Genomic DNA, 25875 nt, shown 5'->3' on the forward strand with positions numbered 1-25875 from the left:
AAGTTATTGTCTTATATACGAATGCATTCTAAAAACTTGTATGTTTAAATTGTCTTTGCTCTTTGCCAGCCCGAGGACGTGCTGTGATTTGCCAGGGGGTAATGTAGCACCCCGAGGGCTCGGCTGCTACAGGGGTATTGCACCTCGGTCCAGAGGTGTGATATTCCACTCCCGGGTAAGGATGGAGTGTGGACCAGGGCTCGGTAGGCTGCATGCACCACACACACCCCATTTCCGAGGAACAGCTCAACGGTGCTCCCACTAGACAGAAGTGCAGGCACGACAGCATCTGTTCCTGGCTGGAGTGGGGAGGGGGTGGAATACCCAGTGGTGTAGGAGCAGATAGGGGTGGGTCTCTGGGCATAGGTAGGAGCCCATTGGTTGCTAGTCACCTGGGCTCGGGTGTCAGAAGGAGGTATATAAGGTGGGCACCATCTTAGAACAGAGTGCAGTCCAGTCCAGTTCAGTTCAGTGGAGACAGTCTGAGGAGAAGACGGGAAGCAGAGCCCCTGCATGGGCTCTGCTCTGCAGGCAGGCCTTGTCAGGAGGCTGGAGCCTGAGAGAGGAAGAGAGAAGAAGGAACAGAAAGGAAAGTAGGAAAGGAACTGGAACAGAGGAGAAAGGAAGCAAGGAACACAGAGAAAGGCCCAGAGACACGAAGGCAGAAGGAACCCCATATGCCCAGGAGATACAGGGTGAAGGGTTGGCAGAGCAGGGTACCGGAACCCGAATTGGTGGAGGCGACTAATCCTCAGCCAAAACCAGAGGTTGTGACCACATCTTGGTGCGACCCCTCACTACATCCACCAGAAAGGCATACCGTATAGGGTCAGGGAAACCGGAGAGAGGTTTCGCCAACAGAAGGCCCGAGGAAGCTGGACAAAGGTGGGTCCCTGGTGGGGACGGCCAGTAGAAAGGAAGAGAGGGGAGCTCTGAACCACACTCTGGAATTGCCTGGGAGTTGACCGAGTCCCTTGCCTGGTGAACGCAGCACGGCTCAGGCGGTCCCTCATGTGCACAAGTGACCAGAATAACAACCGTGAGTAAAGCTTTGAAAACTGCAACTGCACGTCTCTGTGATTCCTCGCCGCACCAGCACCATAAGTACTGGGACGCTCACACCATCACTCCCATCATCTCTCTCACATTAGCTGCCCTGAGGCAATACTCCTCCCGTGGGGAGTTATCCCATACTCGGCTGCGCAACCAACATCAGCGTCAGCGGTCGGCAGCGCAGCGGCGGTCCCCACTGACTGCAATCCACGGGTGGCGTAGTCGGACACTTATTACAATACAAATAGACTGCCACTGGTTTGACCACCCTGGGCACGGACCGGGTCACCGCCACACGGAGACTACAACCCCCAGCATTCTACAACAGGCCCGGTTCCGGGTTCCCCTGCACAACACAGGCCCAGGGGGCGCGTCAGAAACAAGTCACCAATTCTGCATTTATCACCCACTCCTGGTTTTGGCTCCCACTCCTGAGAAAAATACTGACCAAATACTGATATAGTGGGGCCATGGCCTAAATAACTAAATTGTAAGGTAACTAGCTGCCCCAGAGAGATATCCCTACATTGGTTTTTGCGGGGTAAGTTGAAGTTATTAGTGGTATCATTTTCGGGCACATAAAATTTTTTGATCCCTTTCGATTCCAATTTTTGGGAGGCAGAATGAACGAAAGCCAGCAATTCAGGAATTTTTTTGTATGCCATTCTCCGTGTGGTAAAAGTGATAAGGCAGCTTTATTCTTCGGGTCAGTACGATTACAGCGATACCACATTTAAATCTTTTTCATGTTTTGCTGCTTTTACACAATAAAACATTTTTTTAGAAAAAAGAATTGTTTTTGCATCGCTACTTTCTGAAACCTATAGCTTTTGGAGCTGTATGGCGGCTTGTTTTTTGCGGGATAAGATGACATTTTCAGCAAAACCATTTTTATTTACATTATACCTTATTATCGCGTTTTATTCCACTTTTTGTTTGGTGGTATGATGAAAAATAATATTTTTTTGTCACTTTTTTTTTTTACGGTGTTCACTCACGGGGTTAACTAGTGTGATAGTTTTATAGATCGGGTAGTTCTGGACAAGGCGATACCAAATATGTGTACTTTATTTATTTATTTGTGTTTTTACATAAATATACATAACTATAAATATAACTATTTATTGGTATAATTTTTTTTTGTTTTGTTTATTTTGTGATTTTTTTTAAACATTTACACCATTTTTTACATTTTTATTTTCACTTACTTTGTTTCTCTATGGGACTTTAACTTTTATATTACTCTGATCACTGGTATAATGCATTGCAAATCATTATAGCTGTCAGTGTTACACTGGCAGAACGCCTTTTAGACCATGCTACTTCTTGGTCTAGCAGGCCACCGTAGCTGGCAGACCCAGAGGTCGTCATATGACCTCTGGTTGCCTTGACTACCTTTTGCAGCCCACGATTACATCGGATGGAGGGGGTGTGATCAAGGAGGGAGGCCCCTCTCCTGGGCGTCTAAATGCAGCGATCACTATTGCTTGCGTCATTTAGAGAGTTAAACAGCTGGGGGCAAGCCTATTGGTTCAGCCCTCCACAGCAGTCACGGTTTCTCATGTGGCCCCTCAGGAAAATTAATTGCCCACCCCTATTCTATAGGAATGCCATAACCAATATTTGGTGGACCAATAACCACAATATAATTTTATGCTGTATATTCAGATATATTCAGGTTATAATTATTATCTCTTATGCCATCCCATGGGGAGTCTTTTAATCTAGTGTTTGCATTCAACATTTATCAGAATTTTTTGTTTAGTGCTTTTTCTCAGTTTTAACGGGAGTACTATTAAAAGTTAAATTTTATTATTGCTCCAATTGGATTAGATAGTGAATTATTACTCAAAGTTGGGTTAGATTTAATTTTCTGATGCACAGACAACCCCAATATTTAGCAAATTTATTAAGGCTAGGTACATACTTTATTCAGCAGTGGTTTGATGACTTCCGTCTGTCCGGAAAAACAGGATTCAGATGTGACCCTGATGGAACCATTCATTAAAATAGACAAACGTCATTCAATTAGACTCCATTTGTGCACTTTTGCAGCTGTGTTATATACAGATGGGCACAGGTTCATAGCCGACTGATGATATTTGGTATCACCGCATCTTTAAGTCCAATTTATTAAATTAGAAAATAAATGAACCTATGGGGTAAATACTGTAAGGTTAAGTTCCCACAATGAATTTTTGGTGAGTTTTTGATGCTGTGTATTTTCACTGCACAGATATTTTTTAATGCTGCATATTTTCGTTGCATCATTGTATTAAAGGTCCAACAAGTGGATAAGATTTATAGACATTTCATGCCCTTTTTTCTTAAGTTTGGTCAAAGCCAAATACCGGGAAAAATTAAAAACAAAGCGGCTTTATTTAAAACATGACAAAAAAAATTCAGTATCAAAAATGCATTAAAAATGCAAGTAAATAAACGCACTTAAAAACTCAATGAAAACAGACAATAATCTAATTTACCTAATAGGTACATAAATGGTACAGAAAATCTGCAACATCAAAGACTCTCTAAAAGCTAATTGTGGGAACGTAGCCTTAAAAAAAAGGTATGGGTGTAAGAAAAAGGGGAGAAAGAAGCTACAGTGCAAAAAAGAAAATGGGCTTCTCTGGAAGAGGCTAAACAAAAAAGTGCAAAAAAAGCTATTATAAAACGCTACCAAAAAGGTGAGGCGCAGACATGAAACGATTAGCAGACTCAGAAATGGTCCAGATCTCACTACAAATATCTAATGTCTATGGTGACCTTCACTCAGAAGCCAATGCTCCCTGAAAAACTCATCTGCTTTGTGCAGGGAGGTGTACCGGACTATTATATTCGTGGACCTATGAATTTAGGTAGATGGTAAAGTTTGCCTATAACCTGACTTTGATATACCGTGTGTACTGTACTTGTGGGTGTGGTGGGAGGAGATGTCTTTATTAGATATGGGGGAGTCCACTGTATAGATGTTGTGTAATCACTTCTTTAAACAAGGCTCTTTAACAGCTTATTAAACCACGTTCTGGGCCGCAATGGGTTAACTCCCTGCAGCATTCCTGATGTACCTGCACATGCAGCAGGTCCAGGCTGGAGGGGTGTGATTGGCTGCAGCAGTCTGTCTGTCCGCCCCTTCCATGAGCAGGCACAGGAGAGGCAGCAGGTTATGGAGGGAGGGACAGACAGGTGAGTTTTAACCTGTGTTCTTGATTTAGGAAGAAGTCAGAAAGAAGCCTGGGAGATCTAGGAAAGGATTTCTTCTCCTGAGGATCTTCTGGAGGAGGCAGAAGCCCCTTTTACTAAGTCTAAATCTCCTGATCCTGGCAGCGGTGAGTTAATAAGTAACACTTTATGTGTAACCTATAGATATAATGGACTGGAGAGCAAGGGAACTCCTTCCCAATATGTCCTACACCAGATTGCTTCATTTCTTAGCAAAAGTCATTTCTGAGAAGTGAAAGCACAGTGTCTCAGCATTGTATTCCTGTGCTGGAAGGAAGCAAACAATCTCCTTCTGTCTATGAGGCAGATTGTTAGATGTGTGATTCAGGCGGTGTCTGGATTAACCCTGTATGTGCTGGAGCAGCATTTTAGGTAAGTTTCTGACACTGTCAAAACTTGATACCTGTTTCTGTACCAAACCAAAAGTCCTCCTTTTTGTATTTCTGATCCGATGAAGGTAATTCTTTTGCTCTCTGTAAGCAGCCATTTTACCTGGGAAGGCTCCGTATAGTGATCAATAATCAGTAAGGGCTTGTTCAGACGTTAGTGGTTTTTCTCATATGCAAAAAAAAAAAAGTTTCATTAGTTTTCCCCTGATGAAAAAAATAACAATGTTTCTCCAGGTTCTCGTATAAACAGTCCGAGCACAGTCCATAATTCCCTTCATTTTTGGCGAGTTCAATCTGAGACTTAGATCAAAATCAGACAAGTCTCTGTGATCTTGTGCGGACCTTTCAGTTTGCAAGGCTACACGGACATGTGAACAGCCCCATAGACTGATAGATACAAATGCCATACCTATGAGAAAAACAGCCGTCTGAATGAGCCCTGATTGATAAAGTTCAGAAAAGTATCTGCAGCTAGTATTCACCTCTAGATTTATAACATTTATGTGTGTATGTAAATATTACAGTCTTGTTTGTGGTGTATGTGTGTGTATATATATATATATATATATATATATATATATATATATATATATATATATATATATATATATATATATATATAATGTATGTATGTATGTATGTATGTGTGTGTTCACTATATCTTCCATGACATGGAGTGAACTCCACTCGCCTCCAATTTTAAAGCAATAACACAATAGTTTTGGTTTTGGAAGTGAATGGAAGTCTTAAGCTATGGTTATGGTGTCACTGTCATCCACTGACGTATGCTGGCAGGCATACACCCAATCTATTAAATTCTGGAATGTTGTATAAAGGAATGATTTAGAAACCTTCAGGCAGATCTTGTGTAACTATCTGGAAAACAGACAAGTAAGGCGGGCCCGTAGATCCTTATCTGCCATTAAACTTACCCATGAGCAGGTGACTTTATAATCCGAAACAACATGTTTTCTCGAAACTCGATCACCCACTTTATTTCAAAGCGCTTTGTATCGTCCATGTCAGAATCAGCTGTATAATTATATGGGAAGCCTCTGGTCTTAATATATATTCTGCATCAGAAAGTCTTTTTCAGCCATCTAATACATACACAATAGATACCATAAAAATGTCTGAATTCCATACAGCAAATTCATCCTTGCTACCTGCTTGTGTAATGTGTGTGAGATATTTTAAGGCTGAGATGATCTATGATTTATCTACAGTATTTTCTGTTCTGTAATGCCCAGACATTATAACTTGCCTCTTACATGCTGAATGCCTTTGCTCTATTTGCCTTTGATATTGTATTCTCATCAGCAGATATGGGTAAACGCTTATCATAGTTGTCACAAGGATTAGGTTTGCTAAAGGTTTACTGACTATAGAAAAGTGCTGACTGTTCTCTATTTGCCATATGCTTGTACACCGGCCACGTCACTTGTTGCACTCTTCTTCATCTTCCGTTCATCGCTGGGCTTAGCACTGAGCATATTTACAGTAGGAGAATCCAGGCTATTAAGCACTCTCAGGAAAGCTATGGTTATGTTCACATCTGCAAGAAAAGCTTTTTCGGAGTTATATATATTATATATATATTTTTTTTTTTTTGCTGATCAGGCGCCATGGTGGGAACCTGAATTAACGCTGATCTGAGCAGAGTCTAAAGCTACATTCACCCATCCATCCTTACAAGAAAAATTGACCTATTATTTTCTCCCTTTTCCTGATTTCCTTCCCATTAAAGGAGTTATTCACTACTCGGACAACACCCTTCTCAATCACTAAGTTTCCCTTTTTATAAAGTACCGTAACAGTTATACTCTCCTCCAGTATGGGCACTGCCGTTCTAGCGGTGTTGGTACTGGCTCCTCCGGGGCTTGCGTGACATTGTCACTCAAGCCCTTCAGCAAATTAGTGGCTGCATCCTTCTTCTCTGCTTCGGACAAATAGGCCATGTGGAGGAAATGAAATCTACAGCTTTTTCCTCACTTCCTCTGGCAGAACCAGTGTCAACACCGCTGGAATGGCGCTTGGATTGAGGGTGAGTATAGCTGTTATTTTATAAGGGGAGAACTTAGTGATTATAAAGGGGTTATCAGAGTAGAGGAAAACCCCTTCAGATGGCATCATAATTGCACCAATTTTTTATTTTTTTTTCATTGAGAAGACTGTGAGGCTGCGTGCCCACGATGCATTTTTGCTGCCGAATTTCTGATGCGGAAACGCTTGAAAAACGCTTGGTAATATGGTCCTCAATGACAATCCGCATGTTCTGTGCCCATGCTGCGGAATTTTCCGCATTGGATTTTATGTGCGGAAAAATCCTCAGCATCTCCATTATTTGTGCGTTTACGCATGCGGAATTGCCTACTCAATGCATTAGAAAAACGCATGTCAAAAACGCATGTAAAAAAAATCCGCATGCGTTTTTACTGACAAGGACATGCAGAAATGAAGCGGAAATTTTCCGCTTCATTTCTGCATCGTGGGCACATAGCCTTAAGAGACAATAGATAGGAATTTTCTAACAAAGGATCTTAAGTGGATGGAACACTGAAATATAAAGTCTGTCTTCCGTGTTTTTTTTCAGATCCCCATAGACTTTAATGACTGAGTCTGATTCGCGAAATTGATCAGAATAAGACATGCTTAGAGTCTCACTGACTGGACACGGAGATTGGTTTTTAAAATGGATGTGTGTATAGGCTCGTCCACATGACTGTATGATCCACCAAAACATCGGATCACACTTCGACACGTGCACGGCCCCATAGAATTTTTTTTTTTTCTTTTTTTTTTTTTTCATTTTTCCTTGGACAGACTGTCTGGGGGGAAAAAATTTCTGTATGCCTGAGTTTGATCCGATATTCAGATTGCACTCTTCCATGCAAGTAAATTAGTGGTAGGAAACATCAGACTGCACTCGGATGACATTTGACTGTGGTCCGATTTCCACGGACTTACAGAAAGGAGAGGATGGAGCACATCTGAGAAAATCAGATCATGCTGTGATCATATGCTGATCAAACTCTGATCAGTGTATGATTAGCATAATTGATCTGATTTACTGAGAAATACGCTTGTCTACACCTAGCCTATAGATCAATGGTGGGATACGTTCACGTGACTCTATTTTTGGTCTGAGTGCTGTCTGTAAAAAGAACTGATCTCACTCGGACAACGCTATGGCCAATGTTAATCAACTCAGCTGTTTAGATGAAACCCTTCTGACATTCCCTTGAATGTATAGGGTGAAATTGTGTCAAATTTTCATGTACCACTTGAATTTATTGTGGAAATATGGCAAAATCCACAGCAGAAATGATCTGCTGCATCTAGTCTTACCCCCTACACAGCCATTTCCGCATGAAAGTGGGAAGAGAGCGTTTGTACTTGCAGGTAACTATAATGGTGGCAGACTAGGAGAGGACAGCCCGAGGCTGACACGTGATGCAGCATATTCACATGAGAATTCATCACCATGATCTGCAATTTTTCTTTTTTTTTTTTTCTTGTTATGGTATTACTGTTGTGGGAGAGGAGCAATGGCATCTGTACACATGATGTTGTTTAGTAGAGCACACTGTCCAATGTCTGGAAATACAACCTCCATAATATTAGTTTAAGGTAAATTCCCACTATCTTCTGCAACTGACAATCTATTCCATTAACCTGAATCCAATTGTTTCATGAGTGAACACTTGTAGATCTTTCCGCAGCAAATGCACACATTCCCTGACTGATATTTATTAACACGGTCTAAGGATCTGTCATACAACTCATTCCAATGGAGTCTGTAGCTCGACAGCCCAACACTTGTTTCACCAATTAGAGTATTTCCTCCTTTTTAAAGGGGTTGTCCACTACTTTGACAACCCCTTGTTAAATACTATATTCCCGCTTGTAAAATAACAACTCCTTATATGTGCCTCCCATACCAGCGCCATTCCAGTGATGTTGACGCGAGGTCTGCTGAGGCTCATGTGACATTATGCTACGTGAGCCCTGAAGCCAATCAGCAGTCACTAATCGGCTGCAATTCTTACACTACCTTCAGACATCTGAAGTTTGTCCAAAAGAAGTTAGAGCATAATAGTGGCCATTGACTGGCTGCAGGGCTCACGAGGAATAATAATGTCACGCAAGCACTGGGACAACCAGTGCTGGTATGGGAGGTGTGCATAGGGTATTTTTATTTTACAGGGGAAATATAGAATTAAAGAACGGGATGTCCTAGTAGTGAACAATCCTTTTAAACACCTGAAAAACTATATACAATCTGTAGTTTGTGGATTGCTCTGCTTCATCCAACCAGAGCTAAGTACACTTTTTGGTATAAGACTAATACATTTTTCCATGATTTTCTAAGTCTGAATGGTGTGGAGCTGTCAAAAACAAGTTGCCATTTTCCTAATGACAGTGCTAAATAAAGGTGAGCCCTGTCAGTGATCGATGACCTCATACTGACATCAGGAATGTAAAGCTGGCACCAGTTTTGCTTCCTCACTTACCTTGTGAAACCAATTTGATTAAGGTCTGCTCCACCCTATAGAGTGTGTTCGCACAGGTGAACGAATCTGATAAGGTTGTCAAGAGAAATCTACATCAGAAATTCATGTGTTCCTGATACATTAAATTTTTTTTTTTTTTTTTTTTTGCAGCCTTGATTTTTAGTAGAAAACTTTACGTCAGATTTAGTTTTTTTTTTTTTTTTTTTTTCCCCGTGGCTTTATTCAGAAACCTCATGAATGGCAATGTGATTTTTCCAGTTGAAAGCAATTAATTGTGTAAATGTTTGAAATCTGCACACAAAACTTTAGGTTCCACATGGTCAGCAAAATCAATGCGTTTCGACTAGATTAAGAACCTCTGGTCAAAACGCGTTGGTTTGGCTGAGTAAGTCGTTCTGTCTATACTTATGTTCCTGAAATAAATTTGAAGACTTTAGACCAGGGTTCCCCAACTCCAGTCCTCAAGGCCCACCAACAGGTCATGTTTTCAGGATTTCCTTAGTATTGCACAGGTGATAATTACATCACCTGCACAGGCAATAATTCCATCACCTGTGCAATACTAAGGAAATCCTGAAAACATGATCTGTTGGTGGGCCTTGAGGACTGGAGTTGGGGAACACTGCTTTAGACCACTCAATGAGTGCTGGATATCCTTTGATCATTGTTTCACAAGCTCATGTACCTGTGCACCTGTAGGCAAGATGGGTGAGCTGGAATCCCCATGGCCTTTGGAGATCTCATGCCCACTTTGCTTTTTATAATGCCGCGTAAACTGACCTGCTGTGCAATTTTGAAATCCTCACCTCTCCTGCGAGTACGCTGAGTTTTATGTGCAGATTTTCCCCATAGAATTTGCATTAGATGCAGAATATCCACAGATACTAAAAATGCATATAACTTTTTTTATGTTTCCGCTGTGGAAAAATAACACGACTGTAATCAACAAAGTTTTTTGTCAAAACCAAATACCAAAAAGAGACACTGCAGCGTAAAGGAACACTCAAAAAATGCAATGATAAAATGCAAGTAGCCTAATCTACATAGTAGGTGTAAGAAATCCGCAACATCAAATACTCATTGTGGGAACGTATATAATATCTAGAACGTGAGCTATCTGGATATGTACTATGTAGAGAAATAAACAACTGATAAATGTGAAAACCAGTGTGATAACCTTTGGTACATCAGTAACATAGAAAGTTATCATGATTAAGCTTACACCATCTTGATAACTTCTCATAGGTTATCCTGCTTAAGAGGATTAAGATATCATGAAATTGCACAAGCTATTGACCTGATGTCAAGCTAGGGTTTGAACTACACTATGTATATATATATATTATATATTTTTTTGTTCTATTTTTTTCTTAGTCAAGTTTAAGCTTTTACTAGCTGGTAGAATTCACATTTAAGATGCCTAAATTCTACATCACTTTTGTCTTAGTACGTTTAAATCCAACCTAACTTGAGGCTCCATTATTGACAGTTGTTTATCAGCCCATTTAGAAAGGCTGACTGTTCTGTCTACATGGGAAGATCAATCGGTAGATATTTTTGTGCACATAAACTGACATTGTTCTCAGCAGCACTTGTCCTATTTACTACTAAAAATGAGACTTTATAAGCTTACTTAAAACTAATTTCACAAGACTGAGTGTTTTGATCATTCGGGGATTAGCAGTGAACACTGTCCTGTTTCTGGAAGAAAGATACTCGGCCCTATTCATTAAGGTGTTTACACCAGAATTCTGGTGTAAAACAACGAGTCGGAATATTTTTGCGTAACTAAGAAGTTGCGCAAAAAATATTGTGACTTTTGAGGATTCATCCCAGTCCTGGCCAGCTATGCCAATGTGAGTGTAGCATGGATGCGGCCTGGCAACACACACCCTTCCAATTCAACACGTGTCAATTAAGAGATGCACCTAATTCATTTAAGTGACATGCGCATCTTAATGACTTTGGTGCATTGTACTCCAACATGCTGCTCGTTAAGATTGGCATGTGGAGCCTCAGTCTTAATGAATTGGCCCCATTGTTTCCTAATGATTGACAATCTGTTTAAGATTAGATTCACACACCCAACATTCTTGGTCGGCGATTGGGCCACGATGTCCTGAACCGAACTCAACAGCCGTACTTGGACCTTGAATGTCATCCATGAGAAACTGATAAGGCTATGTGCCCACGATGCAGAAATGCTGCATATTTTTTCTGCATCTCCCTGGCAGGAAAAAAACGCATGCGGTTTCTACATGCGTTATCAAGCGCTTTTCCAAGCGATTTTAGCATCACTTGGAAAAGTGCTTGACAACTTGGTCACACTATATAAATCCATGCAACAGGCATGGATTTATATAGTGTGACTAAGTTAGTTTAAAAAAAAAAAAAAAAAAAATATTATACTCACCTTCCGATATCCTCCCGGTGTTTTCTCCCCTCCGTCGGGTCTGCTCTATGGGTCGCGGTGTTGTGAAGGACCTGCTATGACGTCATTGAGTCATGTGACCTGTCACATAACTCAATGACATCACCGCAGGTCCTTCACACCACCGAGAGCAGTGCAATAGACTGGACGCGGCGGAGAAAACACCGGGAGGATATCGGAAGGTGAGTATAATTTAGTTTTAAAAAAAAAAAAAATAAATAAAATTTATACTCACCTTCCGATATCCTCCCGGTGTTTTCTCCGCCGCGTCCAGTCTATTGCACTGCTCTCGGTGGTGTGAAGGACCTGCGGTGATGTCATTGAGTTATGTGACAGGTCACATGACTCAATGACGTCATAGCAGGTCCTTCACAACACCGCGACCCATAGAGCAGACCCGACGGAGGGGAGAAAACACCGGGAGGACATCGGAAGGTGAGTATAATCTTTATTTTAAATTCTTTTTTTTACTGTTTCAATGGTACCCAGGTCTGGAGAAGAGTCTCCTCTCCTCCATACCTGGGTACCATCCGCACATTGAACCGTGTGATATCCGCTTGTGCAGATGCAGTGATGCGGATGTCACGCGGTCCAATGCAAGTCAATGGCGGCGATTACGCTGCGTGTCCGCAAAATTAATGGACATGCTGCGGATTTTTGAGCGCAGCATAAATGCTGCGGAAAAATCCGCAGCATGGGCATTGACATTGCGGCTTGTCATTGGGGACCATGGGGGGCGGATTACCAAGCGTTTCCGCTGCGTAAATTCCGCAGCATAAACGCTTGGAAAAGGCTTTGTGGGCACGCAGCCTTAGAGTAGGAGGAGAGAGAGGCTATCACTTTTCACAACGGGTCATAAATATGATGTTGTTACAGTCCTTTTGGTCACATGCATGCTTAATGTTTTTATTTGCAGATTGTGCTATACAGAATTTTTTTTTTGTCATTATGATCTGTCTCTTTGGACATAGGAAAATATATAGTCCAATTTACAAAGGAAGCACTAGTTCAGGACCCCAAATAAGAGTTAGTACATTCTAGGGCATATAAATCTGAGCCTACAGTAAAAATCTCAATACCTTGTGAAGTCTGTTTCCATTCTACTTTCTATAGTCGTGTACATGTCCTTAACACATTACGGTGCAACATACAATATGAGACCTTTTAAAGAGTATGAGTCTAACTAAAAGGCTTTTAAAACCTCTTGCTGGACGACCCCTGCTTAATCACTTCAGGGCCTCATACTGTACAAATAATCTATACTCTCCTCCTGCAGCTGCATCGTTCCATCTATGTTGGCACTGCTCTTCCAGGGAAGGTGTGTAACATACCTGGCGGCGTCCTTGCATGGTGGTCCATCTCCCACTGTGCAAGAGGGCGCACTTGATCTCCTGTCCAGAATGTCTCTCTGGCTTCCCTCCATGCTGTCTGTTTGTGTCTGTTTCTGCTGCTTAAGGGCGGCGCCCGATCACTTCCTGCCTTTTGTACCTGCTGTGGGTCACACCCCTTGTGCGTCCTCAGCCTATTGCTGTCTGTCACTTGGTATATAGCTCAGCAGCTCCCTTCTATCCCTGCCTGAGCATAGTGTTTCCTTCAGTGTGTGCTTGCACTCTGAAGGTGCCAGGTCCCGTCTCTTGTCTCCTGCTTTTTGTATCAGTTCCCGTGTCTGAACTGAGTCCTGTATGTCTCCTGCTTTGCGGTATCAGCTCCCGTGTCTGAACTGTGTCCTGTATGTCTCCTGCTTTGCGGTATCAGCTCCCGTGTCTGAACTGACTCCTTTCTGTGTTCTCTTGTCTGTCCTGTCTGAACACGCTCCTAGCCTGTTCCTCTCGCCTTCTAGTGGCCGATTTCCTAGACCCGCTCCTGTGTCTGGTCTGTCCTGTCTGAACACGCTCCTTGCCTGTTCGTTCCGCCTTCTAGTGGCCGATTTCCTAAACCCGCTCCTGCGTCTGGTCTGTCCTGTCTGAACACGCTCCTTGCCTGTTCGTTCCGCCTCTCTGGGGGCCGTATTCCCAGACCCGCTCCTGTATCCCTCTGCAGTGTCGGTCTCCTCCGTACACTCAGTTCCAGTCTGAACTCTCTCCTGTCCTTTACCTGTTTTGCCTCTATGTCCATTCCCTTCCTTTTTCTGCAGAGTCTGAACTCGTACCTAACTCCTGCTTGTTGTCTCTGCAAGTACTGTGTGAGTATCTGGCTCTGTCTTTCCCTTCCTGTCTGTTCCGTGTGAACAGAGCCCTGTCCTCCCTGCTCAGCCTTGTCTGCACTCTAGCTGTGCTTGCCTGTAACCCTCTGCCTGTATTGTTCCTGAGTCCCGGTGTGTACTGGGTCCTATCCCGCCTGTGTTCCTACCTGCTAGTGCCTCCCTGTCTGCACTCTAGCTGTGCTTGCCTTTACCCCCCTGCCTGCATACCCCCCTGCCTGCATACCAGTCGTGCCTGCCTATACCCTCCAGTCTGTGTGCCAGCCTACCAGCCTGTTCCTGTATTCCCCTGTGTGGGTCAACAGCCGTGTCCGGGGTCTGTCCTGGAGTAGCACCTGGTCCCTCTGCTCGGTTCCTCCTTGGTGCACTGGCGTCGTATGCCGTCGTGCGACCCTGGTCGGATCGGGTGAATACTTAGTCACGCCCCTCCAGGCATTCACTCTCCGGCACGGTCCAGTGGAATCACTACCAATCACACGCACACGCCGCTTAGCCCGGGCGTGTGCATAACAAGGTGCATGCCTTTGTTGTCACATGACTTCTCAGGAATGGCTGTGGCGTGCTGTGGAGGTTAATATACACTGGTTTAATTGTCTGTGGGACCCTGAAGTGATTAAGCAAGAGTTATCCAGTGTTGGACCACCCTCTTAAGGGGGTTGTCCAGTCTTATCAGCAGTCACTCTGTGAATGCAGACTTGTGAATACTTGCGTTTCGCGCACTGCACACGGTGAGGATTCTATCATGTCATGTAACCGCAAATATGTGAAATGCTTACCCCTGGACACATTTCGAATAGATGGGTGCGGCCTTGCTCAATGCAAGTGTATTGAGCGAGGTCTGAAACCGTCTAGATGGAATGTGGCTGGTAGTTGGAATATATCAAATATTGAGGTCACACAACCGCACAGTGCGCAGTTCTCGTAGTGTGAGGATTCAGAAGTTTGCTGTCACATAGTGACTGTAGACATGTAGTTTAAGACTGGACAACTCCTTTAACTTCCCTAATGCTTTATGGAAATGACAAAAGAAGCTCCTTTGTTGTCATAGGCCAGAGGTCAGTGGCACAACTTGAAGCATGAAGGCCCCATTGCAAACTATCCAACAGAGCTCCCAACTATTACAGGTATTTAAATAGCTTGTTTTTTCATATGGGGCAAAGGGACCTTTTGGCTCTTCTATTCTCCAGGGTCTGGGTGTGATTGCAACTCCTGCACCTATTAGAGTTACAATCATGCCTGTGGAATATTGACTGTAAGGTCACATTCACACGTTGAGTATATTTGAATTTTTTTTTTACCTCCATATTTGTAAGCCAAAGCCAGGAATGGATGAAAAATTCAGAAGTGGTGCACATATTTCTATTACTTTTCCTCTGATTGTTCCACTCCACTTTGGTTTTGGCTTATAAATACTGAGGTAAAAACTCACGAAATACTCAACATGTGAATGTGGCCTACTAGTACTTTTGCGCCTTGGGTAGCTGTCGGCTAAACAAACTTCTAATTCTAATGTGACATGCAGAAGTAGTGCTGTTGCTTCCAGTAACTGTTACAAATAACACAAGCACGGGAGACTGGAAGTGTTTTGCTTCAGAAATGTGGCACCACAGGGGCCCGGTTGCCACAGTGGCATTGCCTTCCTCACAAGGGGTGATACCATGCCTGGAAGCAAGGAGGGGTCCCCTAATCAGGTTTACCAGCATACAACACTTTCCTGGCTCCAGACCAGAAAGGGTAGCTCCTCCCCTTAGCAACTGGAATCTGGAGGCGGGGTTAGTTTTGAGTGAGTTGAAGACAGGACAGCGACGAGGAAGGACCTGGGGAGTAGAGCTGTGAGCCAGCTCACCCCAGAGAGGAACGCAGAAGAACCGGACACCGGAGTCCGAGGCTGTGGGGCACTAAAGGCCCAGCAACAGAAACCGGAGGGCAGGAGACTGCAGGTCTCCTGGCCCCACCAGATGCCCGGAGGCTCAGCAGCACATAGGGCCCAGCACCGCCACGTGGGAGCGACACTCCAGGAAGGACCCGAGCTGAAGCCGAAGAGAAAGGTGGGGTGTTATCTGGATCTGACAGAAGGCAACTGAACATGATTCATATCCGGAGAGAAACTAAACACAGGTCAGAAACTCCCTGAACTAACAGTGCAAAGTATTATCGGGCAGGAAGATAAGGATTGGAAGGAACTGTGTCACAGGGATAATCTCCCTCCTCAAACTCTGATTCCCCCCCCCCCCGTCCATCTCCATGCAGGATAAAGAATGCTGTATGCTATTGTGTCCTTGTGAAGGAAAAGCCTGTGGTTGTGTATGCATAGAGGGATGCCGGTACATGACATCCGTGTGACATGTAACGGCGCCTGGGAATCAGCGTTACAGTTAGCGCTGTTCCCAAGCGCTGAGTGCTGAACGCTGCCCTCCTCATTGTCCTCTGCTTGCGATGCAATTGACTCGCCCCCTGGCCCGTGGGGTACCCGGAACCGGGCCTTCTGGTGTACGGTGCTGATGGGGGTAGTAGTGGCAACCCGATCCCGTGGCTCAGGGTGGTCAGACCAAATGGCGGCAGTCTATTTATCAGTGTTTTTGGAATGTCCGACTACGCCACCCGTGGATTGCGGTCAGGGATGACCGCCGCTGCAAGGCAGACCGCTGAGGCTGGTGTTAGTGTGCAGCACAGGGATAGGATAACTCCCCACGGGAAGAGTATAGCCTCAGGGCAGTGTAAGAGGATGCTGGGGGTGATGGTTCAGGCGCAGCATAAATCACACAGAGTCCAATGGTGCAGTTCAGGCCTTTTACTCCGTTGTTATCCAAGTCACTTCCGTCGGCAAGGACTGCCTGAGCCGTACTGCGTCCACCTGGTGAGGGGCTCGGTCAACCCCCAGGCAACTCAGGAGTATGGCACAGGACCCCCTTCTATCCTTTCTCTGGCCTCTCGTGCCCCACCAGTGACCACGCTTCTGTCCAGCTGCCTCAGGCCTTCTCTGGTAAAACTTGGCGCCAGTTTCCCTGACCCTATGTGGTGCCTTCCTAGCGGGTGTAGCAAGGGGTCGCACCAATAAATGATCACGACCTCCGTTTCTTGGCTGAGGGATGATTTGCCTCCACCAACCTGGGAATCCAGTACCCTTCCACGGCCTGACCCTTCACCCGATATAACGCGGGCTTGCAACGGTTGCTGTCCGTTCTGCTCTCTTAGGGTCCCTTCTGCCTTCTTGTTTCTGGAGCCTTTCTACTCCTCTCTCTCCTCTTTCCTTCCTTCTCCTTCTCTCTTCCCTCAGGCTCCGGCCTCTGTGCTAGGCCTGTCCAGGGAGCAGAGCCCATGGAACAGCTCTGCTCCCTGCCTTCTCCTCTCACAGAACTCCCTCCTAAGATGGCCCCCACCTTTTTATCTGCTTCTGTGTCTGAGCTCAGGTGACCTGCACCCAATGAGCTCCTTCCTGTGCTCCAGAAACTGTCCCCTACTGCTCCTACGTCACTGGATTCTCTCCCCCCTCCCCACTCCAGCCAGGGACATGGTCAGTTGTGCCTGCAATAAATGGGAGCACCGTCGAGCTGTCCCCCGGAAATGGGGAGTGTGTGTGTGTGTATGCTGCTAACTGAGCCCTGGTCCACACTCCATCCTTACCTGGGAGTGGAATATCACACCTCTGGTTGAGGTGCAATACCCCTGTAGCAGCCGAGCCCTCGGGGTGCTACACAATCAGCGCTAGCAAGGGACAATGATGAGTAGTAGTCTGCTCCCACTGTGTCCTGGTGTAAAAATAAGAATAAAATAAATTTAAAAAAAATCCTTATCCTGTCCGAAGATGTCCCCTGCTGTAACCCGACTGACGGTGTCATTTCACTCCGTGATCTCAGCACATAGCAAGGGCGCAAGTCATTCTCCCAGTCTCCTCTGCATGAGCAGTCAGATGGATTTCAGCGTGGGACATCTAATGAGGGTAGCATTCAGCACTTGGGAACGGCGCTAACTGTACCGCTGATTCCCAAGTGCTGGTACGTGTGATACTGATGTGGCACACGGTTGCCACGCGTATGCCACACAGGTGGACACGGTAACGAATATCTCCGGTACTGGAAATATCAGGACGTGTGAAACCAGCCTTATGTGTAGGGCGGTCAGAAATGGATTTTTTTCAAGTACGTTGATGACCAATTCTTAGGTCAGCTGTTATCACCTTCTGTGTAGACAGATGTCAACAGTGTAGGGAGTAGAAAACTTCATCCAGTAGCTGTTGAACTATGTGGATAGCCACATAATTTTCTGCGAACGGGCCTTCACCTGCTCTGATCAGACTTAAAGAGGACTTGTCACTTGCCAGACATAGGTAATTTTTTACCTGGTGTAAATGTTGCTATTCTCCTGGCCTTGTTTTTGTTTGTTACTCCCATTGTTCGTGTCTTAAAGGTGTTGTCCCTTTTTTGGACAACCCCTTTTGAATCCCTGTGTTTCTCCCCAGTAAACTAATATTTATACTCTCCTCCAGTGACTGCACTGACTCTCCCTGGGGATTGTGTGACATTGTTATGCGATCCCTGCGGCCAATCGGTGCTGGCTTTACTCTCCTCTCCTTTGCACAAATCAAGACATCCAGAGAAAGCTAGAGCTGCTGCTCCTCCCTCACCTCACTTCTTCCGGATGTCAGTTATGGCCTTATGAGAGGAGAGTGAAGTCAGCGCTGCTTAGATGCAGGAATCTATATTATGTCATGTGATCCCCCGGGAGAGCCAGTGCCAACACTGCTAGAACCGGAGGTGAGTATATTTGGTGTTGTTTTACTGAGAGAAAACATAGAGATTTAGAAGAGGTTATCCAAGTAGTGGACATCCACCTTAAAGAAAAGCAAATACTCCACAGCAAGAGGTATGTGTAGTGTAGTGTAAATTTATTTATTTATTTTTTATCTTGACATATGGTAAAAGAGAGATGGACACTTTATTTAGTGTAAATTTTTATGGTATTTGCTAAGGGGATGGTGCTCAGAGTAATAATGCACAGCAGGCTAAACACATGCCTCCAGAGAATTCTGTGATGCACGCCCTCTTGGTAAAGACCATAGAAATTGGCATAAAAAGTCCCATTTCTCTGGGTCCATATGGCAGATTTGGAAGGGAGGGGGAAATGGAAATGGACATGCCAGATCAATATTTCCTCCGATATACATTAGATTGTGGGCCGAACTGATTGTTATATGCACATTTGGTCGACGTTAGTCTAATATGTATGGAAGATTTTACAGTGGTGTTGAGGAGTATTTGCTCTTCTTAAGACAGGTTATAGGTTTCTGCAGGTAAATGATTCATGCCTTCTATGTGTACTGTACATTCTGTGTTTTAGACAAGCATTGAAAGTATTCAAGGAGATTGTCGTGGGCTCTGTAGGGTGAGTAATTGGCACTAGATACATGTGACTGTCATTTGTACAATTTGGCGCTCGGGAATAACTTGATATTCTGAATCAGTTGCACTCCCTTTTGACGAAACTGTCAGACTAGACACTGGATATTTTATAAAACCATTGTGAGTTGTGTGGTCTAACCGATGCCAATAATGGGGCTCTGCAGAACTTCATCTGAATGGATTGTTGGCTGAACGTGCCCACTCACTCCCTTAAGGACTGCTAGAAAAAGCCAAGTACAGTACTTTATCTGTGGCAGTCCCCTAGAAAGGAGTAGTGGTGCTCTTGTCCAGCCAACACCCCTTCCAGATACCTAGCCCTGTTCTTGGGATCGATGGGGGTAAGATGTTATCACACACTCATTGGTTAAGTGATCACTTCCAAGGACTGAAATAACCCTTAAAGGGTTAACTCAGAACAGTCCAGTATTGGCTTCACAATGACCTCTGGACAGCTTTTGACAGTAAAACAGTAGGAGGGTCATTTCTACACCTTGCCCTAAGGCGTTATTCACTTTGGCATTTTTGGTCAGTATTCCATCAATATTTGTAAACCAAAATTAGGAGTGACTCCTAAGCACAGGAAATATGCAAATCTTTCAATCATAGTTTTCTGTGTAACGTCCACTCGTGATTTTAACTTGCAAATACTGATGGAATACAGGCCAAATACTGACTTGTTTTATAAGGCAAAACTTTGAGAGCATTTCATTAGTCGCCACCCTCCTATTTTCCATGTCTTCAGTCCTTTAGTCAACAGGACTTGGGTGTCAACTGTATCTGTGCACCTAGCTTACATTATACATCGGGAGCTTTTCCCAACCTATACTGTAACCATCACCACAGCAGAACGTTCACCAAACGGTGGCCTAAAGTGTATGTGACGCGCCCCCAGGGCCGTGGGGCACTCGGCAGCCGGGCCTCTTGATGCCGGTAGGGGGGGGATATCACGGTGGCTGGCCCGGTCCGTGGCCCAGGGGCGGTCGCCAAAATGGGGGGGGGGGGGTGTTATTATTTATAGGGGATTTTGTAATAGTGTTCGTGACGCCACCTGTGGAATGCTGCTAGAGGGAACCGCCCCTGCGGAGCAGTCTTCTGGAGCTGGTGTTACGGCAGCAGGGATGGTGTGGCTCTCCATGGGTAGAGCTAGCTCCAGGGCAGTGTAGGTAGTGTGAGTTGCGCTGGGCGTTGTAGTGCAGGGGGAAAGATGGCGCAGATGACAGAATGGACGGAGGCAGTACGGTGCAGTCATCCGAGTCTTTTACTCACAGTCCTTATGACAGTTCCACTGATGCACTGTACGGGTGCCAGCCTCCCACGTCGCACTGCGTTCACCAGGCAGGGGTTCAGCTCTTCCTTAGGCAGATTAGGAGCACCTGACGGAACCCCACTTTCTTGTGTTCCTAGCTAGACCGTCTTCACGCTGGGTCTTTCTCCCTCCTGCCCTGCGCTTCCCCACTCTCAATCCCGCTCGGGTTCTCTGAAGTCCCTCCTTTCTCACTGGAGTTTCCAGATCTGCTTGACCCTCATGGAGATTAGAATAAGGCTGCGGCAACTGGTCTATGAAAGCCAGAAGCCTCCGTTTTTTCCAGCCGAGACTTGGAGTTACATGACTGGTCCAGGGGCCGGTCCCCTTCTTGCGGCCTACAATCCCTCTGTCTTCTGACAGATTCGGGACGTACGGGTGCTGTCCTGCACTCGCCGTACCCCCTGGGATCCTTTCTTTAGATCGGAACCTACTCCTCTGCTCCCCTCCTGGGCCTCTAGGACTGGGCCCTACTTGTGGAGCAGAGCTCCTGACGAGACTCTGCTCCCTGTCTGACTGTCCTCTCTCTGTCTGACCTGCCACCCTAAGATGGCTTCCCTTTATATATCTCCTACCATGGTGCTCCACTAAACTACTGGTTCCCCCTACCTTTGGGTTCCCCCCCACTCCAGCCAGGGTCAGGGCTCAGCTCTGCGCATGCATGTTGCCCCTCCAGCCGGCCTGGAGCAGTGTAGTGTTGGATGCAGGTGTTGGGGTTCCGGGCAGCACTCCCTCCTTACCTGAGAGGAGACACCACACCACTGGGTGAGGTGCAGTACCTTGGTGGCGACTGAACCCTCAGGGGTGCCACATATGCTTATGGACCTCATCTGACTGGTATACAACTGAAGTAGACTGTGCTTAATTATACAGAGGACTGCTGCAAAGAAACGTATACCGCAATGTTTACATTTCTTTACAGTGGGTTCCTATGGTGGACTGAAGCCTTGGCTTCTATCCTGACTGCCCACTTTCAGGTGTATATCTCCTGAGTTAATGCACCCAACAGTGTACAGACGTGGTGTGGAATGAGCCTAAAAGTTACAGGCAACTTCGCAAGCCTCAGGACTGCCATTCTCACACTATACCAACTGTCTCACAAATTTCCTTCTCAGTCCGATGTTCCCCTTCTAGAGTGGCTTTCTCTCATAACAGCTCCAGCCAACTCTTTAGAGCTGATTCCTCAAGGGTTACAGTGTGCTCAGCCCACACTGTGTGAATGACAGCCTGCAGTGTTTGCTAGCCCTGCCTTGCTATGACTATACTACCTCAGCGTATGGTCTGCTCAAGAGATTTTCTCCAATCCTATCTATTAAAATCTTGGCAGTAACGTTGCATCTACATGACAATTTTACCTGTGACAAAGGTCGGGAAAAGTGAATGGGGTAGCATTACAACGAACAAGCAAGTCACAAAAAATCCAGATGATTCCACCCTTTTCCAATTAGTTTGTTAATGTGGATTGGCCATCACAATACATGTGTGTACAATCATGTATAAAGATTGAAGGATAAGTTGCACCAATCTGAACGAACCTGCACTGGACATATGGACGACTAATTGACTTGAGCCAAGGATGTGAAAATAGCTTCAGAATAGGACCTTTTCATAGTATGATCATTTGATCTTTGGGTCCAAGATGTTGCCATTTTATTTATACTTGAATATCTATTTTATATAGTTTACATACCCGATATGTACAAAACGAATATATGCTATTCTTGGATGGTATTTATATGCAAGGCTTGAAAGGCTGTTTATTGGGTTTGCTACTTTTCAGCTGCTTAGTCCCACCCCAAGGGAGTAGACTGACCACTGCTATTTTTATAACTTGTAAATCCAGTCTTATCAGCAGTGAGTTATAAGTAATTCTTATTTCAACCTTTATATGATAGAAGCTGCTGTATGCACTGTATTTGGTGAGTAGAAGCTAAAGTGGTCTACGTGACTAACCACTTAATAGGTGGTCTCCAAAGGTTTATTTACACAAACCCGACTGGTACAAAATGACCTCCGATCGGCAATTGTCTAATAACCTGTTTGCACTGGCCGACCGCTCTCCCGATGTGCCCTGATCAATCTGTATAGGATTCCATTATTTTCGGCAGCACATGTCTTGTTTGCACAGACTTATGTGTTGTTGAGAACATGGATCTTTTGTGAAGGATAAAAGATAATTTCACCTGACGAACTATTGTTTTGCTTGTTCATCGGGTGGTCGGCAGCCTGTTAACACTGCAAGATTATTCTGAACCAAGCTGTCCTAGGAACACTCGTTCACGATGGTTTTGCAGTATAAATGGACCTTTAAATTTATTGCGAGGTTTTCTGTATAGCTCCATGCAGATCACAATTTTTTAATTCTGCAAGATTTGTCCAGTTGATAATTTGGTAGACTGGAATATGTAAGCGGTATTGCTACTCGAATCCATTCACTTCAATAGACCTGATTTGCAATATCGGACAAAAGCCACAGACAAGTTTGGCACAATATCTAGTGGAAAGCAGCCATGTTATATTTTTTTACAATGGATAATTCCTCTAACCATGCATTACCTAGTGAAGGGAGGCTTGCGTATTGGAACTTTAAAACTATTCATTCGTGTGTTCGATTTTGGCAATGAAAATTAATATCTGCTCTACCCATGGTTTTTGGCGCTCAGTATATCAGCTTGGCATCTCACACAAACTGATTTCCACTGCTGGGTGTTAAAAATTTCTGTAGTGTGGAATCATGCTCAGGATTTAGGTAAGGTTATTCCATCTATGTCTTTATAACACAGAGCATCAGTGAGAAAAATGCAGTGGCTTTATACTGTCTCCATAAACATGAGTAAAGTGAGATATAGAGCCCAACATGTGAACAAAGCCTTAATTCTTTATATCACGTTCTTCCCACGCATCTGTGGCTCTGTCGGGACTTCTATTTGAAGTCCTGAAAAAACGGGATATGGGAGCTTCCGCCGACAGAGCCACTTTATGCTCTTCTGACCTCATTTTCGGCAGTGTCTGCCTTTTTCAGGTGGACACAAAAAAATGTGGTCGACTGAATTTTTGTGAGCGCTTGAAAAGACTAAATACTGCTGAAAATTAGGTCAGAGAGGGGGGAAAAAGGGACTCTATTTATGTCATTAAATTCAATAGCCCCGTCTGCAAATAAGCCTGAATTCTGTTTTTCAGGACTTCAGACAGAACCCCCTATGGGAACCACTGTGGCAAGAAGGTGACGTGATTAGAGTGTAAAATACATAAAGCTTTATTCCTTCAATACTTTTTTTTTTTCTAGTTGGCCCCATCCAGACTGCAGTATCAGACATGTAAGGGGTTAACGGTTAAAATGGGCCATAAATAAAGCTGCCATTCTCAACGGAAATCCTGTTGGGCTAGTTGCAATTTTTAAAATCCTACAAATATATGTTCACTATAAAATTCCAGAACTTCTCATTTTTACATGACTCACAAGTGGCAGCAGGAAACCAGGGGAAGTATTCTTTTAACTGTTGAACACTAAGCTGACATTTAGGTTAAATATTAACAGAGGACCATGATCCCTACCACAGGTACAGCTCAGAGCTGATTGCTTAATATTCTACTTGTTGTGGAGCACATAGGGCTTTGTCATATTTACTTTATTGTAAATTCTCAACTCCTCCTGATCTCATTGTCATGTGCTATAATATTCTGCTGATAGTTCACATCCATATATAGGTGCATCTCACTAAATTAGAATATCATCAAAAAGTTTATTTATTTCAGTTTTTCAATACAAAAAGTGAAACTCATATATTATATAGTCATTACAAACAGTGATCTATTTCAAGTGTTTATTTCTGTTAATGTTGATGATTATGGCTTACAGCCAATGAAAACACAAAAGTCATTATCTTAGTAAATTAGAATAATTAACAAAAAACACCTGCAAAGGCTTCCTAAACATTTAAAAAGGTCCCTTAGTCTGTTTCAGTAGGCTCCATAATCATGGGGAAGACTGCTGACTTGACAATGTCCAGAAGGCAGTCATTGACACACTCCACAAGGTCCAAGAGTTCCAATTTTTCATTTGGAAATCAAGGTCCCAGAACCTGGAGGAAGAGTGGAGAGGCACACAATCCAAACTGCTTGAGGTCTAGAGGGAAGTTTCCACAATCAGTGATGGTTTGGGGAGCCATGTCATCTGCTGGTGAAGGTCCACTGTGTTTTATCAAGACCAAAGTCAGCGCAGCCATCTACCAGGACATTTTAGAGCACTTCATGCTTCCCTCTGCCGACAAGCTTTTTTGGAGATGGAAATGTCATTCTCCAGCAGGACTTGGCACCTGTCCACACTGCCAAAAGTACAAATACCTGGTTTATAAACAACAGTATCACTGTTCTTGATTGGCTAGCAAACTCGCCTGACCTTAACCCCCATAGAGAATCTATGGGGTATTGTCAAGAGGAAGATGAGACACCAGACCCAACAATGCAGACGAGCTGAAGGCTGCTATCAAAGCAACCTGGGCTTCCATAACACCTCAGCAGTGCCACAGGCTGATCGCCTCCATGCCACGCCACATTGATGCAGTAATTGATGCAAAAGGAGCCCTGACCAAGTACTGAGTGCATTTACTGAACATACATTTCAGATTTTGAAAACATTTTTCAAGCTGTTGTTATAAAGTATTCTAATTTACTGAGATAATGACTTTTGTGTTTTCATTGGCTGTAAGCCATAATCATCAACATTAACAGAAATAAACACTTGAAATAGATCGCTCTGCTTGTAATGACTCTATATAATGAGTTTCACTTTTTGTATTGAAGAACTGAAATTAACTTTTTGGTGATATTCTAATTTAGTGAGATGCACCTGATTATATTTAATATCTACTGTTCTGTTGTCACTGGCATTTGGAGAAACTGGTTCAAGAAACTATGCCAGACAGACCCAATTGACTGTAATGGAGACTGATACCCACTTGGAGGTCATTGTATAAAACATCAGCTTATCTGAAACAATTCGGCTTATGCATATGACTGTATTTGGGGTCTTTATCACAATGTTTTCAGAATCTGTATATACCCAAATCTTGAGATTTAATGTGACATGTCTTCTCACATGATGTATTGCACTGGTATTTGAACCTAGAAGAAATTCACTACATGGTACTATACTATCATAGATGAGGTGGGTATTATAATGGAATCTGTCATGTTGAAAATGGTATCTGATCTGCAAACAGGAGGAACTGATCAGATTGATAGACATTTTGTGGGAAAAGGTTCAGTAAAACTTGCCCTTTATTTAAATCCCTGGTGTTTGTAGGCGTGGGTGATCCTACTCAGTGATTGACATTCTTCCCTGTATGATTGTGCATATATGGA

General features: G+C 44.1%; 1 protein-coding gene across 3 annotated transcripts in view; it reads left to right on the forward strand.

The window, feature by feature from the left end:
• Window positions 1-4123: 4123 nt before the first annotated feature.
• The window catches only part of CUNH1orf116 (chromosome unknown C1orf116 homolog), a 38910-nt gene continuing 17158 nt past the window's right edge, over window positions 4124-25875 (forward strand). The window contains exon 1 of one of the 3 annotated variants that reach the window (XM_073666905.1): window positions 4124-4382. The gene's annotated coding sequence lies outside the window, so the exon portion shown is untranslated. Of the gene's footprint in view, window positions 4383-4518; window positions 4648-14914; window positions 14934-25875 lie in introns of those variants that run through there. The other 2 variants (XM_073666907.1, XM_073666914.1) reach the window with 2 other exon arrangements.

Source organism: Phyllobates terribilis, unplaced genomic scaffold (assembly GCF_046119375.1).
Source record: "Phyllobates terribilis strain yellow unplaced genomic scaffold, ASM4611937v1 Scaffold_2__4_contigs__length_985480577, whole genome shotgun sequence".
Lineage (NCBI taxonomy): Eukaryota > Metazoa > Chordata > Amphibia > Anura > Dendrobatidae > Phyllobates > Phyllobates terribilis.